Here is a 19,867-nt window from a genome sequence, read left to right on the forward strand (position 1 = left end):
AAAAAGGGTTGTTTTTAACAACAACTAATTTATCATAAGCCTTACGGAGCATCGACTATTCTAAAAATTACAACCTGTAAAGCATCTATAAAATAAATTTTATTTATTTTATTATATTTGAAGTATAAATACAGAAGATGGTGTAAATGTAAGATTGAGTTGGGTCGGCGCGGGGTTTAAGAGAGGAACAACTACAAACAAATGAATTATATGTTTGAGAGAGCAATGATTTTATTTTAATAGAGAAAAACATCAAACAACATTGTATTAATTTTATTCAATAACATACGAAACGAACGATTCTTGATACCTTGAAATTAAAACGAGTCTGTTTTCCCTTTTGTCCCTTTTGTCTGTTTTTAATTTTTTTTTGTCTAGGGTCAAGCCGATAGAAACATTTTTACTAATTAAGAATTTTTCAAATTTTTTTGTTTCCGCTTACTAGAAGGGCTGGAATCATGTCAACCAGCATTCATCGTTTTTTTTGTAGCCTCCACTTCTCTGACCAGTAATTCGACGAAGTTTTAATTTTTTTTTTAACATTTTTATTTGGTATTCTGGAAATGTCAATATCATCATATGAAAAAATAGATACTAAAAAGATTTTTCATTATTGTTAATCAGTTTGAAAATTGCCTAAAATTTAGCTTCTAGTCCAGAGTACCGCCTTAAATGGACATTTTAATGGCCAAGTTATTTCTTAAACCACTACTCTTTTTTTAATAAGCCTGTTCTCAATAAAATATAGTAATTATTTCATTTTTGAAAATAGTTAAAACAAACCATTTTCAATTACCATTAAATAACAATTAATGCCATTTTTTTTACCTTTTTTGATTAAAACTAACAATCAAAACCACCCACAACTCTTTGATTTCAAGTCCATTTAGCAATACAATAATACATAATGACTATAATGACGTCATTATACATAACTACTCCTATACAAGGTTAAATTGGATTTGTAATTTAATTGATTTGAATTTTGTTAAGCGCTACATGGCATCAAAAATATTCAATAAATTAAAATATCTTAAAGTTAAAATTTATTTGCATAGAATTATAATATTAAATTCTTAAAGTCAAATCAGTTATAACAAGAAAAAAATTTGTTCAGGTTGCGCGAAGGTTGAATTCTGAAAATTTTTCGAGTTAAAAAATAGTTACAAGCAGTGTCTTTTAGTTTTTAGCCCCCCAAACCAAAAAAAGGGATGATATAACTCTGACCGCTATGTGTGTGTCTGTCTGTAGATCTGTCTGTGGCATCGTAGCGCCTAAACAGATGAACGGTAAAAGGTAATTCTGTACCCGAGAAATTTCTCGTGGATTTTTATATTTGGCAAATTTCACTTGTTTAATTTAAAATCAAAGAATTCGAGAATCGGACCCATTACAATAACTTTCTATACTGGGAAGTAAAAAATATATATATTAAGATACTTAGATACTTATAAATTACGGAACTAAATTTTATACTCATTTCATTTCCTTATCTTCGTTTAATAAAAAAATTAATGAAGTATCATTGTCAAATAAACTGAATGTTAAACATATTTAATTTTGTCTAATTTTAGATACAAAAATTATAAAATGTGTCAATAACATTTTAGTCTAGAAGCTATCAGGCAAAAAAAAATCATTTTACATATATCCAAGAAAAGACTTTCTATCAAAAAAGTTTAATAAAGCTGTAGGCGAAACAGTTCTCATCCTACTACGGTAGTTGTCTAATTTCAAATTTGCCATTATACGCATATAAAAATGTTAAACTAGACTTGATACCACGACAAGATTTGAAATTGAAATTAAAATTGATTAAAAAACGAAGAAGTTATAAGCATTCAAAGATTGTTTCCCATCTCCTTTTAGCAAAACAAAGTTTTATATGTATTTTATATCTTCCTCTTTGTTTAATTAGTAATTTGTTCATATTTTGCATACTTCTAAAAATTTTCAAAAACCAACTTCTATTTTCTGTTTTCATACACTGCGAAAAAGTGCTAGTTACAAGGAAATATGTTCCTAACATGGTTGCAAGTAAATTTTTTCCTGGTTCAAGAAAATTCTTCAGTAGTCAAATATTTATTTTCATGAATTAAGTATTGAGATCTTTGATTCAAGAAATATTTATTTATAATACGAATATCATCAGCCGAGTTAACACGCTTACTTCAATCTAGTATTTTTGTTACTGTGTATACAGGACTCAAATGGCGATTGAAATTACTTGCATTATAATTTTCAACTAAGGCTAGACAACACTTTACGAAATCAAATCAATCTAATTTGATTTTTTTTTGCCATTTTCTGGAGACGCTTCATTTTGGTGGCACATAAAATGTTTAATATTTTAGTTGTCTTTCGACTAAGAAGCCTCTTTTTCATTCCATGTAGCGAAAGAAGACAAAAATACAAAATAGAAAAACCGTTTTTGATTTAGGTATTATATAGCTTTTAAAATATATTTAGGAGACAGCTCCTGAACTATTGAATAAATCCCATCTATTCAATTTATTCATGGCTTACTATAAAATTATCTATAAAGGAAAAAAACTTATTTTTACACTGTTTACGAAAAAATATCAGTTTTTGAGTTGAAGGTCACATGTGTGTGTTTCTTGATATGTGAAATTAGTTCATTATACTCCAAAAAGGATTACACAAATCAATAAAATATTAAACAATGCACATACGAGAAAAAAACACGTGCTGAGTTTTACACGTGAAAAGTTTATAGAATTACGGTTATTAGACGTAAATACTTCTTTGCCTCTAGCTAGACAAACTACACTCATCAACTACTTCAAGAACGACAGTTTTTTACTATCCATATATTTTACCTGCAAAGTGAATGACACAATAATTTCATCCAGCCATAAAAAGAATTTATACCTGAAGAATAATCATTGAATACAAAAAATTATTTTATGGATCCAATAAAAAGAAAACTCTACATCGAAAGCGTCTGCGATATCTATATTCATAAAAATATGTGGATCATTAATTTAAGCTACAAATATCCACACACAAGAACGCAATACTATATGTTTTGGATGATTTTTATTTGCTATAAAATTTTGAATATATGATGATTTTACTATGAAATGTATCAGAATATGAGAAACAGTTGGGACACATAAGACGATGTAAGTATGGCGGCAGGCCCATACTGACTAGTGGTGATTTCCCTAATACTTATGACAAATAGTACTATTTAAGACTGTAATATCACTGATGCTTCTAATGGTATACACAGCAATATTTATTAAAATGACAAAATAGGTTAAGAATAATAGAGTGGCGAGCAGAGTGACAACAAACATAGCGTTTACATCTATACTGAATAGAATCGTAGTTCAATAATACGGATTTGTAAACGCATCAAAAACCATATCGAGAAAAACAAATAGCATTGCACCACCTTCAATGTAGTTTAAGACTCAAGACCATACTGTTGACTTCAACTTACTATTTACTAATGTAAGTGGCGCCCAAGTTTTTATACGATTTGATACGATATGATTGAAGTATTATCAGATACTTTTTGAGTATCTGTTCCTATACGATACCAGCATTGTAATAAACGCCATGCATTTCCGTGTACGTACATTCCAATGAATTGAGAATTTGCATGAAATTTATTTTTCGAATTTCTTAACAAAATATGAAAAAAAACCCTAAGCAAGATGATAAAATTAAAATTGTCCAAGAAATACGCATGATATAAGCATTTTTAAGACAATTATTAAACAGGGAGATCCGATAAGAACAATTCCATCAATGTGTCTATCAGCCATATGCAATATCATAGCTACTCCATGTTAAATTCTGTTTTGCTAGAATGAGAAAAAACAAAACTTTGCTTAAAAGCTGTTTGTTATATGAAGTTTTTAATAAAGCAAAAAAAAAAATCATGCAAATACCCAATTGTTTTATTTATAATGAACTTTTCATTTAATCCGAGAAATCGGCAGTTATTTTTTGATGATGCATCCTGTATATATTTTTATATGTTATACATAATGTTTTATAAAACATTCAAGCTATTCGTTTCACATTATTGTTACGTCATAATATATTTTATTTATTATTATTATTGTATTTTATGAAATAAAACTAAAAAACTAAACCATAACATATTTATTTCTATTCGATGGTTACCTGTTAGATCTTAAAGAAGACGTAACTTATCTAAAGGTTAAAGACCTTAACGCAATGTTAAATTTTATTTTTGTGTTTTATTCACGGATCATGCATTTATACTTAAAAAAAAACATTACAAGAGTTATAACAATCCTTTTAAAAAAATAGTTACAACTTACAAGGTAGATTAGTGATACCAACATGTTGATAAGAAAACAATGGGTTTTCCATTAAGAATATCCGAACTTGTAAACTAAAACTGAGGTTGATTGGACATGTATAGCAAATGCAAGCAATGTATAGACAAACAAAAAATTGACTGAGTTAATTGTTGAAATACCATGTATAGATAATGTTGATTACGCAATCGTTTGTTTACGTCATGTAAGTAAATAAAGATAGCTACTCTTACACACAAAGTAATAAAAGTATCTTTCTTCTCCGTGGATATAGTATGTTATGTTATAAACAAGCAAACACATACATAATATATGTAACGTATAAAGTTAAAATATACATGATGATTGTATACATACCTTATCACGTTTCTAACCTAGTGTGCGACCTCACGGGTAAATAGTGATGTTTACGAAAAAATGTCTCAAACAAACATTTATACATTTGTTCTATCTCTAACGGTTTACAGAACCCAATCACCCTATATCGCTCATTTATGAACTGGACCTCACTTTTTACGTCCTAAGCACGCTATACAAATTTCATCTTGATATCTCTTTTCGTTTTTGAGTAAACGTGTTCACAGACAGTCAGAAAAACAAACTCTTTTTAGTCAAATTTAATTTTAAATATTGTACAATCTTAATGGAGGACCCTTCTCGTTACAAGGTATTCCGTTTTAAAATAATAAGAACATTTATATTCGTTTCTTAATTTTATTTAAATCTGGTAATTAATCTTTTTCTATTTTGTAGTTTTGTTGTAAAAACTATTTTTTATTTGTCTAAATAAGAAAGAGTTCCGCCTTAGTATTTTATTTTCAATTCCGTGTGAGGTGGGTTTGAAGGGAACACCTAATGAATCGGTAATCAACGACACAGAATGTCCAAAAACTATCAGCGTAAGGTATAATGTCTAAACTTCTAGAAAAAACAATCACAAGAGTACTTTTTTATTCAAAACTGATCAAAAACTACAAAAATATTTTTTATTAAAAAAAATTTTCACAATTCTGTACTTTGTGCGATTAGAGTTTTATCCAACTGCAACGCAACTGCAAATTGGAAGAAAAAGACATCTGAATTATGGTTGCAAATAGTTTTTGATATTAAGTCTCAATCTTTAAAAATAAATTCTTTTTATGATTAACAGTAAATTAATTCGCATGGCTATTAATTTGTGCCAGTAGAACTCCAGCAAAAACATATCAACAATGAACACCAGTGAACATGAAATTTTTACATTAACTTAATTTCAATTAGTTAGCGGATAATTTAATTCAAACTCATAAAACTGAAAACAAGTTAATAAAAATATTTAGGTAACCTTGTTTAATTCCTAAATCAATTAAATACAGGAAATCAAATCTTATCAAAATTCTCAAGGTCATACAGATTAGTAAAAGGTCTCTTCAAAATAATTTTTATATTTAAACATAGTGACCAGACTTAATTACAAGTTGACCTTTATTGAAATTTATTCGAAGAAAGGCCATATTTGGAGGCAGAACACCTAGGCCTAACAGTGTATTGCAGGAGATGTCACAGTGAAGAGGAGGAAGAAACAATGTATCATCTCTCTGTCACTCCTCAGCTTTGGCCACGAAAAGGTGGACTTACTTCAGCCAGTCTTTTTCTGACGACCTTTCAGACCTGAAATCCGTTTATAAAAAGCTCGTAAAGGTAGTGGAGTAGTGGCCGGGGCTGGGCCAACCCTTTTTCGGTATCACAACGGACCATCTGGCCTAAATGTGTCACACCCCAGGACAACAGCCACTCTAACAACCATAACAAAAAGAAAATTACCATTCCATCTTTTAATGAAACTGTAAATTTTTTATCTCCCCCTTTTAAAGAGGGGTTTTCAAAGGGAGACAGGCCAAATTTATCAAGGAATTGCTTATCTACCACTTATTAGAGTTCAAACTCTAGGGCAAACAAAATTTTGGGTTTGGGTTTGTTTAAAGATAATCTTTCAAACAACTATTTAGATTTTTATAATAATGAGATAAAATTTGTCTGTATTTAAGGACAGAGGGGAAGGTGGTTTACAATAATAAAATATTTTGTATAAAATCAACTTACCTTATTTATATACAGCCAAATAAAAAAAAAGTCGATTCGTATATGAATTTATACTTTAATGGTTAAAATCCTTTGGGTTCTTCACATAACAAATTTTTTTTTTTAATTTTTAACAGATCAAATACATTGTTAACAAATACGTTTTGTTCTTCTAAAAACAGCAAAGCTAAGATAAAAACGCGCTCACGTATAGCTAAGTAAGTTTCAAAGAGTAGAAAAAAAAAGCCGTAGTGAGTAATCTTTAAGTAGCGTTTTTCTTTTTAGAGCTTAAGTCTACTCTTGAATTACTCAACACAATAACAATTTACTTCAACAAATTTTCGGTAAAAAAGTATTAAGAAAGCTTTATTTTTTATAATACACTCACGCACAAAAATTATGTACACACTAATAAAAAAAATTATACACCACAATATCAGTCTTACTTTTTAAAAACTAATTTTTTTTTTGAAGAGTACAAAATCATTGGCCAATTATTGTTAGGTCATATTGTAAATATATACATCACTTCAACACTAAAACACAAATATTGCACATGCCCGCATTTAGAAAATGGTTTTACTGTATTTTTTTTTAATAAAGAGGTTGGTTTTTTTGCTTGACTAGAAGGAATTTTTACAAACGATCACGTCATAGTCACTTTGTTAAAACATCGTAAGGTTTTAATCCTTGGAAAGACGACCACCTGTTCTACCAGAAAAGTTTAGGCGGACAATTGGTGACCTGAAACAGAAAATGAAATGATATTCAAATTATTCAAAAAATTTAAAAACCTTAACATCTAACAAAGCCTTATAGTCAAGTTTACTAAGTTTGCCTTCATGTCAAGAAGAATTACAAGGCATTACAAAAGTGTTTTATGGATTAAGTATTCATTATCGAATTCCGCACACGTACAAGCCATTAGTGGCAGGACATTCGTGTTCGGTTACTAAAACATTATATAGCCAAATAAAACTTATTTCCAGTTCCTATGCTAGAACTATTGTAAAATCTACTTTTCGGCAGAACAGTTTAACAAATATTTTTCACAGACTAAGAATAGGGCTTACTATTAAATCTCAAAGTTTCAGAAATTTGGGCCGTTTAAAACACGAGATAATTATTACATCAAAATTCTAAAACATTCCTTTCAACTCACCTACTTTTTTTTTCAATACTGTCGAGAGAATTTTTTAATATCGTAAAATATAGCTGAGAGGACAGTGAGTTTTACATGCTTTGACCCACGAAATTGCGATTTTCTGCAACTTCGGGATCTCAAAACTAACATTATTCTCGGTCTGTGGAAAAAAATAGGGCAATTCTACCGGCAAATGCTTTCTGGAAATACCTCAAGCCAGAAGCAGAAAGTTTGCGTGAGAATGGGATTTTACAAAGCTAGAAGATAAGCAAAGTCTAGTAAAGTAGTATGCAAAATCCCAACAATTTTAATTGAAGAATCATGCTAAGTTTAGATTTTTCTGTGTCTAACTTTTGCAAGGTAAAATAAAATACTCGTATTAATTTTGAAAGAAAAAAACAATTTTTTAAGTATATAAAAGTAAAATATAATTTCTATTTTGAACAGAAATAAATTTTTGTTTAAGTTGTCAATGGAAATATGAAAATAAAAAAATATTTTTGCTGATAGAACATTAATTATTATGATTATAAAATATAAAATAATTCTATATTGCAATTATTATTATATTTTATTGCACAATGCCATCCATTGCTTGCCACAATATGTTTTTACAAAAGTCCGCAAAAAAAAAAAAAAAAAAAAAAAAAAATTAAGTAAGTATAATATGATTTTACTATTAAACACTGACTTAAGGATCTACGAGCGCTAGGGCAATGTTGAATAAAGGGCTCGATATTTTTAATGTGTAGGTAGTTGGACAAAGTCTAAATCAATCCTGAAAATATTAGGGAGCGGGTTACCCAAATATTTAAATAAATAAATGACTTCAAATTAGGCATATTTAACATTGGTCTTACGGGAAAACGGTAGATTGATGATATGTTTTCATAGATTTCTCCAAAACTAGTCAGTGGAAATTAAAAAAAAAACTATTTATATTAAAGTAAAAATCTTAATAAATTATTGAAAACAAAAAAAAAAAACCCGCTGTGCCCGGCTAATCACTACATATTATAAAACAATGTCGCTTTTTCTGTCCCTATGTCCCTATGTACGCTTAAATCTTTGAAACTACGCAACGGATTTTTTAATAGATAGAGTGATTCAAGAGGAAGGTTTTTATGTATAATACATCCATATTATAGTAGAGTAAGGGGTTGAAATAGGGGTTGGAAGGATATGCTTAAAAAACTAAAAAAGTTGTGCATCGATTAAGCTCAAATATTGACACGATATACAACCAGCTTCAAAGATCTATTGTTTTTATCTACTTTTAACCTTCGGAGGGTAGAAAGGTGTAGCGAGAAAGTGGGAAGGAATTATCGAATATTTACAAATATACCTAAGTGGGGTATCAAATAAAAGAGCATGACGTGTACATTACAAAACTGTTATCCCACGCAAGGAAATGTGGAGGGAGGGGTGCAAGTGGGGATGTTGCCCAGAAAAGCGGGTAGTTCACAGCTAGTTAAAAATATATGAGCACGGTAGTGGACACACAAATTCAAAAAAAATATATTTTAAATTTTAATGGTGAATTATGTTGTAACTTGACAATATAAGACGAAAAGTAAGAATATAGTTTTCCGATATTTATTTATGCACAATTATGAAGTTATAACAAAATGCATCATCAAAGTTGAAAATAAGATACAAATAATTTAAACTACAAGTCTTAACTTGCCCTGGCGCTCGTACTACCTTAAGAATTTAAAAGTAACAATTGGTTACCAAGTTGTATTGTATTTTGGATTCGCTGAATCAGTACTTATTAAAAATTTATGTACATTTTGTGTGTTTTATTTCAAAAAGTTTTACTATTCACATACAATTCATGTAACACAACCATTATTTATGGTTTTTTTATAGTTGCTTAAAACAATAAATATCAATATACAATAAACTGTGTAGCCATATTGAATATGGTTGGGAATTTTGTAATTAAAATGATAAAATTTTAGTCCTTCGTAATATCGAATTTGTATTTTAAAACATGCCCCTGAAACTACTGGTATTATTCTAGTTTTCTTGGTTCTCAAATTAAGACCTTTTTATAGAAAAAAACTTTCAGAGAGTTTACAGCTGGGAAAAATCCCTTGGGACAGTCTTCTTACTGGTGGTAGTAAGCTCAATAAGCATATGCCCAAAATCAATTTTACAAGACATGATCTTTGCTGACATTCTGTGCGAATGCGAAAGCTTCTCTCTTTCTCAAAAGAAACCATCACTTGAGATGGACTAATCTCCACTCAAGTGAAAGTAATGAAGTTATCTTAAAGATTCTTAGAATCTTTGGAGCAGATTTAAAGCAAAAATTTGCAATAGATCAATCTGGTCGCATTACAAAAGTTCTACGACTTACTCCCAGCTCAAATGTAATTTAATTCTATTGCGATGGTCAACTATATATTTTTGCAAACTTTATATGACGTAAAGTAAAAATCCCCTTTAAATATAAAAAAACAGCTGTTCCCTCTAAAATCAAGTTTATGTACATTTAGATACATGTATGTAATTTGACCTTTAACCTATTTAAACATTATTAAAATAGGTCAACATCCCTCCATCTAGTTCTTATATACATATGCATCACACTACTAAACACATACATTTACTAACAAAACATGTTTTCAATAAAAAGGTCCAAGCATAAATTATATACATGAAGCACTCTTTATAAAAATGAATTCCAATCGAACATAATGTATAAAAAACATAAAAAAACATATATAGTGAGTGAGATTCGAATGTGGCTGCTTGCTTATAGCTTGGTTGGTAGCTGCTACAAAACATTTATAAAGGAGGTACACCAAAGTATATTATCTTTAATAATAAATAACAAAATCCAGTCAGTGAAGGTTAAACGTTGTCTGGAAAAAATTATTTGTTATTTATCATTTTAGCTTGGCCTTAAAAGTTCATTTAGTTATTTTATTTTTTTAAATGAGAAATCAAGAAAATTATTATTGAAAATATAACACCATATCTTAAATATAAATGGTGCAAGTCAAATATATTTTGATCTAAAATAACTGAATAATATTTTTATGTAGCCATAGATTTTACATCATTGCCTAGAGTGCGGTACTATTTTTTCATGAAGGAATATGAATGCTGTTTTTCAAAGACTTTAGAGAATCAAAAGTATCAGAGTGAAATGATTGAGAAGGTATTTAGACCACGACTTTAACGGGCGACTCACTTTTTTCTATTTTATATTAATGAACTTACATCGATTTTTCATTTCTGTGAAAAACACTCTGTTCTATGGGAAGTCACTTTGCTCAGAAGCACTCATTAAGGATGTATGAGCATGACAACAATGTTTGATTTAAAGGCTCAAAATTTGTTTGTAGGTAGTCTTTTACTCAAAGAATATGTGGTTAAAATTTCAGCTTAGGTATCCGTGCAAATTTTTAAGAAAAAAGTCATTAAAAATCGATATAAAATACATTGGCTCTTATGGAGGAATCTCAAAAAACGACATATTTTGGAAGTTTTTGATAATTTTCATTTGGAATGAATGAAAACAAATTTAAAAAAAACTTTTTAATAGAAAGTAAACATATTAGCAATGAATTAGAAAAGAAAAAAACTAAGTGTCACCGTCCATATAAGGGATGTAAGAGCAGGATAGATTAAGGATTGAAATTATTTTTATCTTATTTTCAACTTTGATGATGAATTTTGTTATAACTTCATGAATGTAGACGAAAAATAAGAATAAAATTTTTCGATATGTGTCTTGGTTTTCGAAATATCGAAAGCTAAATAATTAAAGAAAATTTTCAATTTTCGATATTTTAAAAATTAAGCCAGATATCGAAAAATCTTACTTTTCGTCTTATATCGTCAAGTAATAATATAAATTTATCATCAAAATTGAAAATATCTATTTTTAAATTTGTGCCCCCACTACCATGCTCATACATCCTTAAGAGTCTCATTGGTTATAATTAATAAATGGAACCGATTCTTTTGTCGCGATCGAAACCCATGTTTGCAGAGAGTACATTTTAATTAACAGAATCCCAAAATAAGCTGTATTGCAAATTTATAAAGTTGTTCTTAGTGAGACTTTTCATAAGATATTGTTTATTATTTTTCATTCTTTAGTTAGTTCTTCTTAAATTCATATTTCTTTCGAGAGAATTAAAAGTATCAGAGTAGAATGCTGAGGAGATATTTGAAGCACGACTTAAACCGGTGACTTTTTTTTATCTATTTGGTCTTAATGAACTAACGAAGATTTTTCAATTCTTTCAAAAGCACTCTGTTCTATGGGTAGTCATTTTGCTCAGAAGCGTTCTTTGGAGTCTTATTGGTCATAATTAATTAATGGAGACCATTCTTTTGTCGCGATCGAGACTCATGTTTGTAGACGTTACGTTTTAATTCACAGGATCCAAAAATAAGCTGTTTTACACATTTATAAAGTTGTCCTAAGTGAGACTTTTCATAACATATTGTTTATTCTTTAGTTCTTTCTTCTTAAATTCCTTATTCTTTAATTATTTATTTGTCAGAAATAAACCAATGTTCCCATTCATATTTCTATAAGTATTGATTTAAAAAACGAGTGTTGAATATTTTTTTTATTAAAAGTTTGTGATTCCACAAAACTATCATGTGATTTAGGGCCTCAGATAATCTGGTTATTAAAGTCAATAGCATTGGAACAATCAAAAAAATGTATTTTTTATGTATAAATTGTTAGAGAATTCTTATAAAAATGGATAAAATTCCAGGAGATTTAAAAATGAATGTCACAATATTCTTGATTTTCGTTATCACTTGTATTTATGACTCCCAACTTGATAAACGCTTTGAGGTGGATTTGAAATTTATTAGCTTTCGCTTTGTTTACTAAGAAACACTTTTCAGCTGAGAAAGTCGAAATTCTAAGTGAAGAAGAAGTTTCTTCTTTAATCCCCGTCTAGTAATTTGCAGACCCAAGGACAATCTCTTAACGTCACAAAAAAGTGAATTGTATTTAATATGATTAATTGAAGACTTCCTTGCACTTTAAGAAAGATCTCAAATTCAATCCATCATTAAATTTTTTCGACACAGAAGCCGTCTACGAGCCATTTATAATCTCTCCGGAAATTATCCTTAGCAAAATTTTTGCTATACAAAACGATGTACACACATAAATTTGTACCAATTTCCTTAACCGTACCAAATTTCGAAGTTCATTTTATTGCACTAACAAAAACCACATGCTACGAACAACACATATATAAACATCACATAAAAATGCACTTCTGTATACACATAACAACAGACCTTGTAAATTTTTGTGAATAAAAATATTGTGAAACTTACAAAAAAAGAAACACTAATTTAATAAAAAGCACAAAACAAATTTCACAATTGTACAAAATGTACAAAGAATAACAATGTATCGTTTACTATTTATTTACTTCTTAAAACTTGTACACAGTGTACCTTTTTTTTTGGTTAAAAAACACACACCATGTTTTTGTATATAAACTCATAGAGTTGTGATACACAGTCCGAGATGGCTGCCGGCATACTAAACCAAAACGACTGTGTACATACAATACATGAGTACTATCATTGTGTGTAGATGGCTGCAATGAATTACTTGGCTGCCACTCACTAACACACACACAGTTCTAGTCCGTTTGGTTTAACAAACTTCATTACTTTCAAGGACAAATGTTTAAAATGCATGTTTTTATGGAGTTATACTTAAAACAAGTCGTATTTAAAGGAGGAAAATGAAAAGAGATACGATAAGAACAACGCGAGATTTGTCATACACTTTTTATTAAATCCTAAAAGTTTAGTTTTAAGGGATAAATCTGGTCTAGAAGCTTCAAGAAAAATACAAAATTCGAATTACAGTTCGTTGAAGTGGCGGCTACAAAAAAAACATGGCATCTTGGTTGACACGATTCCAGCCCTTGTAGAGATCTGAATTAAAAAAATTAAAAAAATTCTTAATTAGTAAAAATATCAATATCGTCTGAACCTCGGTAAAAAAAAAATCACAAAATGACGCCGAAGTAAAAAAAATTGAATTTTGCACCTTTTTGTGACTCTTTCGAATTTTTTTAAAATACTTCAATTGAAATTTTTTTAATCCCAACCAAATTTCAGAGAAATCGGTCGAGTAGAATTTCAGATATCATGTCATTCACCTCTAAAATATAGTTTCAAGAAAAACGCGTTTTTAGTTTTGAGAGACAATTCCGGCATAGTAACTCGGAAATTAATATTACTCATTTTGGATTAATCGGTGATCTCAGATCCATATATTGGGCCTTCTTCTACTTGATAAGCAATATTTTGCAAAGTTATTTCCGCTAATCGAGCTGTCTTGCCTTCTTTTGAAGCACCAGAAGCTCGCAATACAAGGCTATCAATTCAAATCTCGTTACCAGGAACTCCGCTGTATCTCGAAAATAATTCGAATTTTAAAAAGCCCGTTTAACTATATTTTTTTAAGGGTCTAAGCTCCAAAATGTTTTAGAATAGATTCACTGTCTCAGAAAAGAAGTTTTCTTGTGATACGAAAAAAAATTTGTAACTGGAATTACAGCTCAGGAAATCAAAACCATGTAAGCAGCAGAATTTCAATATATTCTTTTTCAAATTGCCGAATTAATCAAAATAAAAAATTTACAGTAATTTATCTGTAAAACTCAACTGAAATACTGTTATATCAAACATACTGTACATTCTTCACCATGATGATGTCTAATGGCTGTCCTTACTCCTTTGGCATTACTGCGCAATCGTGAACAAAATACTATGTTCTATAAAATTTGTGTATAACACAAATAAAAATATTAAAAAGAGATGCAGATATTTATTATTATTTACATACAAACAATACGTCTTTGTTACACAACTGTAAAATCAATTTTATGTAAAAAGAAATTATTGTTTTATAACTGACTATATTAAAGAACGATGGCTAAATATAGATATTAGTATAATTAATATGTATCTCTTTGTTTATGGATACAAGATAATAAAAAGTATTATTGTATTTTATTGTGGACATGAGATACAGCACCCGTTGAAATTTTTATTTTTTCTTCGTTTTCTTTGATGGAAAATCATACCTAACCAATATTGGGTAATTCATTTTTTCATGCGAAAACCGTTGAGTTAAAATAGAACGACGATAACAGGATTGAATTAAGTTTCATTTGGCGTTTAATAAATATATGTATATCAAGAAACTATAGTAACTTACAACAACACTGTTAAATTATATGAATGAACTGTCCAATAAAAAATATCTCTTTTAATGGTTAATTCATTCCATAAACCACTTCTGTTCTCTTAAGATGCATGCCTGCTATTCCCAATATCCATTGAAAGGTTGGTTTAAACAAAATCTTTTGTTGGCTTCTTTGTTTTTCAAAATCTGTCCAATATGACAAAATCGTTCAAATGGTTCTTATTTTATCAGGAAAGATGCTTTTTTTCTTCGTTTCCAAATTCTACACATTCCCACATTCCTTATGACTGCTTCTTTTCATCTGAGATGGGTACTTTCGTAAAACCTATTAAAAGACTTTTCTATCTCTCTAAAAAAGTGAGTCTCTAGCTCTTAGAAAATCCAAAGAGATTATGGAACATTAAAAATAGTACAGAGAATATTCAAGATAATTAGACATATAAATGATTATGCTAGTAAAAAAAGTGAAATTGCTATAATGTATGTTGATAGAGTCAGACAACATATATAATTATATTTGATTGTCTTTGTTTAATAAAGTGAATTAAGAAGTACATATATTGTTCTTTTTATACCATAGGGTGTACACTATTTACACTAATTGCACCTACAAAAGAAAAGTCTCATAACACTATCATAGCAGTATCCTTTTCTAGATATCACTTGACTGTACTACACCAAATCAAAAAAAGAACAAAGATAGATGTATGTTATTTTCTATATTTATATGTGTTTGGTATTAATAATAACTCTACAATGTAGCTATAGTGACTTGTTGTAGTGACTCTGGTTCAATGGTTCAATGGAATAAATATGTAATGGAATATTGAAATAATTCATGAAACGATACCATGCAATCTAATGCAGTACATTGCCAAACTATTTATTATTGAACTTCATATTTTCTTGTATTTTATGAAGCTATTTGTTATTCATTGATTTTGATTTATTATCATCCCCCCCACCCTTATAAATAATAAACCCTCAGTTTAACAAAACTATCAAAGAAAACAGAAAAAAGAAAAGAAGAAGTAATAAATGATTGAGTAGCATTACTTCAATGAAGCAATATTTAAAGTAATCTTTTAGTTACGAGTTGTTCAAGATTTATTGGAACCTTTGACGTCACAATGATATCTCGTACCACCATTGAATTTTTATACCATGCATATATGAAATATGCAAGGTATACTAAGTTTAGTCCCAAGTTTGTAACGCTTAAAAATATTGAAGTTATGCACAAAATTTTGCTATAGGTGTTCATAGAACCTCCTAATTAGTCCATTTCCGGTTTCCGTCCGTCTGTGGACACGATAACTCAAAAACGAAAAAAGATATCGAGCAGGACGTAAAAAGTGAGGTCGAGTTCGTAAATGAGCAGCATAGGTCAATTGGGTATTGGGTCCGTAGGACCCATTTTTTAAACCGTTAGAGATAGAACAAAAGTTTAAATGTAAAAAATGTTCCTTATCAAAAATTAAACAACTTTTGTTTAAAACATTTTTTTATAAACATCACTGTTTACCCGTGAGGGCGCCAAATAGACGGAAATTTAAAATATGTTCTATACTTGAATATCAGTTATGTATGTGTCACATGTATGTATGTATAAAGTGATAAAGAAATCAACACTGGCTATGCATGGTATTTCAACAATTAACTCAGTCAATTGTATGTTTTCACTTGTTTATACCTTTATAATGGATTAAGGTAAAAATGAAAACTTTGATGAAGAGGACCTTCCTATTAATATTAATCTCATATTTGGAGATAATCTTTTGAAGGTGTATAGCAACCATGTTTTTCGATAACGAAAAAAAAATCGTTGATTGTTTTGACCAACCGACGTGCAGATGCAGTTGTTCCCCCTTGGATGTACGCCAAGTGGCGCCCATCGCAAAAAACGATGCGAATGTTTTTGTCAAAAAAACCCACGACTACCCTGTACTCGTGACTAAAAACCAACAACAAATTGCGTAGAAAATTGGTGAAAAAAATCAAAAGTTAATTAATTAAAATTAGGAGAATATGTTTTAAAAAGAGTTGTTAGATATCTAACAGAGTTTCATTTGAAATATCTTTACAGTTGTGGATTCACTTCTTAATTAATGATTTTTTCAGTATTAGGAAAACATTTATAAAAACTGTTACATTCGAATCATGTTTGCCTGATACACTTATTATTTAACTCATTTAAAAATATATTTTTTCGTTAAAATATTAATTAATTATTAGCCTGATTTTATCTAAGCGTTGTAACAGGAATAAGAAAGATAAGGTATGGACAGAGAAAAACATGCTGTAGAAATAATATATAAGGATTAATTTAATTAATGCATTATAATTTGTGAGCGCTTCATTTGAAAGTTAACATTCGCATTCGCATTCGCGAATATTGGAAATAAACATTCGCATCCGAGAATGTACAAAATTCAACATTTGTCCGTCTCCCCACTTCAATGTATGTTGAACTTTTGAAATGTACAATCATAAAATATACATTTATGTTAAAAAATCTGTATAAAAATTTATTTTTTATTTTTTTTTATTTTGTTTTATTTGTGGAATTTATTCGCCCTTGAGTTCTCTTCTGATTTATATTTAATAATAATAATAATAACATTTATTATTACTGGACTTGATGGCCTAACTGACTAAGTATAATAGTAATACCAGACTGACTTAAACTCATATGATGGCATCTTTCTTTATAGTATTGGTAAGAAGTTGCAATTTTTATACCATGTATATATGAAATATACATGGTATATTAAGTTTCGTCCCAAGTTTTTATACCATGTATATATGAAATATACATAGTATATTAAGTTTCGTCCCAAGTTTGTAACGCTTAAAAATATTGATGCTACGAACAAAATTTTGTCATAGCTGTTCATAGAATCACCTAATTAATCCATTTCCGGTTGTCCGTCCGTCCGTCCGTCCGTCTGTGGACACGATAACTCAAAAACGAAAAAAGATATCGATCTGAAATTTTTACAGCGTACTCAGGACGTAAAAAGTCAGGTCAAGTTCGTAAATGAGCATCATAGGTCAATTGGGTCTTGGGTCCGTAGGACCCATCTTGTAAACCGTTAGAGATAGAACAAAAGTTTAAGTTTTTTTGTAAACATCACTGTTTACCCACGAGGGCGTTAACTAGGTGCAAATTTTATAGTATGTATTAATATAGGAATATCAAAGTGAATATCTTTTGTTATTTACATGACGTCAAAAAAAACAAACGATTGCGCATTATATGAGAATATCAGTTAAATATGTCAGATATGTACATATGTGAAATGTGAGTTACCAACACTGCCTATACATGGTATTTCAACAATTAACTCAGTCAATTGTTTGTTTTCACTTGTTATTATTGCTATTTCATTTTAACACATGTATGCTAGATTGCAAAGTAGTAGATGTGTGTAAGTCCAGCTTAAAGTGATTTAAAATGATCGAAATCAAAGTACCTACAGCAAAATTTTCTTCGAATAAGAGTTTTGGGATAAAATCGTTGTAGAGATAATTCAGCTATCTGATCTCACCATTAGAACCGCGATCGGGTTTGTAAAATTGTGATTAATTATATTTTGAAGATATTGAAACATTCGGATTTCCTCGGGCTTCAGGATAGCGATTTGTGAATTTAGGTCTAATTCCAGACCTCTGTTAGATTTCCCAGAGTAGAAAACCTTTATTGGCATAAAAACTAGATTGTTTAAAATGGGATAACTAGTATTAGAAAATCAATAATGACGTCAGCAGCCGATATGGTAGTTATAACTATCTACCATATCGGCTGCTGACGTCATTATTCACTATCTTTCCAGAACATCTTACAATACGATGAATAAGTCGGAAATTTCGAAAGTGGAAAATTTGGGAAACAGGACAGATTATAATGAAACTTTTTATAATGTGTGCACAGGGCATAGGGTTCCAACGGGAGACCTTTGTAGCCATAAAAAACTTTTGAAATGCTTACCATGCTTAAAATGGTCATCTAGCAGGTATTTTTGGACAATTTTCGGAAGGCGTGAACAATCTATGTAATCTGACATCAGATTCGTAATAAGCGACTAAAAATATTCCCTATAGCAAAGTTTGTACGATGAATACTTAGTTCGCCGATTTTTTGGTGTAAAAAAAGTGAAATTCTTAAAAATGGCATATTTTCGGGAGACGAGACAAAATCCATGTAATCCGACATCAGATTCGTAATCAGCGTTCAACAGTTTGCTTATAACAATTCAACAAAGTTTTACAGTTTACTTAGTTTGCCGTTATTATGCCAAAGAGTAGAATTTCCGTGTAATTTGACATTGGATTGGTATTCAACGACAAAAAATCACAACGACAATTTTAAGCCAAAATAAACATTTCAATAAATTTCTTATCTACATTTGCTTCCCGCTAGAGACCTATGACCTCCTATAACTAGGTTAAGTTGGCAAAATGTTCCTTGGGGTCCTATAAACACGTTACAAAAAGTTTCATTAAAATCGGTGCTCTTTGTCAACTTTTCCATGCATACCAGCTTCTTAACTATACTATTATAACCAATAAGAGTTTACGGAATCTTGATTACAAATTTTCTGCCTAATATATATTTTCAATATTAAATGACCTATCACGAAATTATCTCCATCATTATTCAACTACTGGTATTTTAATATTAAGGTACTTTATCTCTCCCACAGTTTGCACAAGCAACTCATCTATATATATAAAAAGAGAGTGTTTGTTTGTATGTCCCCGATTTTCCCTAAAACTAACCATTGACCTTCGGTAGGGGATTATGTCATTGGGTAGCCCTTAGGCTCCCATTGTGAATAAGGGAGTTTGGTGGGGGTGCATTGTGAATAAGGGAGTTTGGTGGGGGTGGAATTAAAAATGATCTAGGAATTCATAGAAAATAGATTAAAAAAATAGTTCTAATAATTTTCAATAGATGGCGCCACTGTCAATAGTACAATTTTCACTAGATGGCGCTACTGGCGCAAATGTCTTTCGATTTTTCTCGAAAATTCTGGAATGTTCCATGGATTTCTATCGAATTTTCTCGAACATTCTGAAATGTTCTATGGATTTCTATCGAATTTTCTAGAA

General features: G+C 29.8%; 1 protein-coding gene across 1 annotated transcript in view; it reads right to left on the minus strand.

Moving 5' to 3' along the window:
- Positions 1–6,569, minus strand: part of LOC123296399 (ecdysone receptor) — a 213,806-nt gene extending 207,237 nt beyond the window's left edge. Inside the window, exon 1 of the mRNA XM_044877864.1 lies at positions 6,405–6,569. The gene's annotated coding sequence lies outside the window, so the exon portion shown is untranslated. The remainder of the gene's footprint in view (positions 1–6,404) is intronic.
- Positions 6,570–19,867: the final 13,298 nt, after the last annotated feature.

The sequence above is a fragment of the Chrysoperla carnea genome, chromosome 3, assembly GCF_905475395.1.
Source record: "Chrysoperla carnea chromosome 3, inChrCarn1.1, whole genome shotgun sequence".
NCBI lineage: Eukaryota > Metazoa > Arthropoda > Insecta > Neuroptera > Chrysopidae > Chrysoperla > Chrysoperla carnea.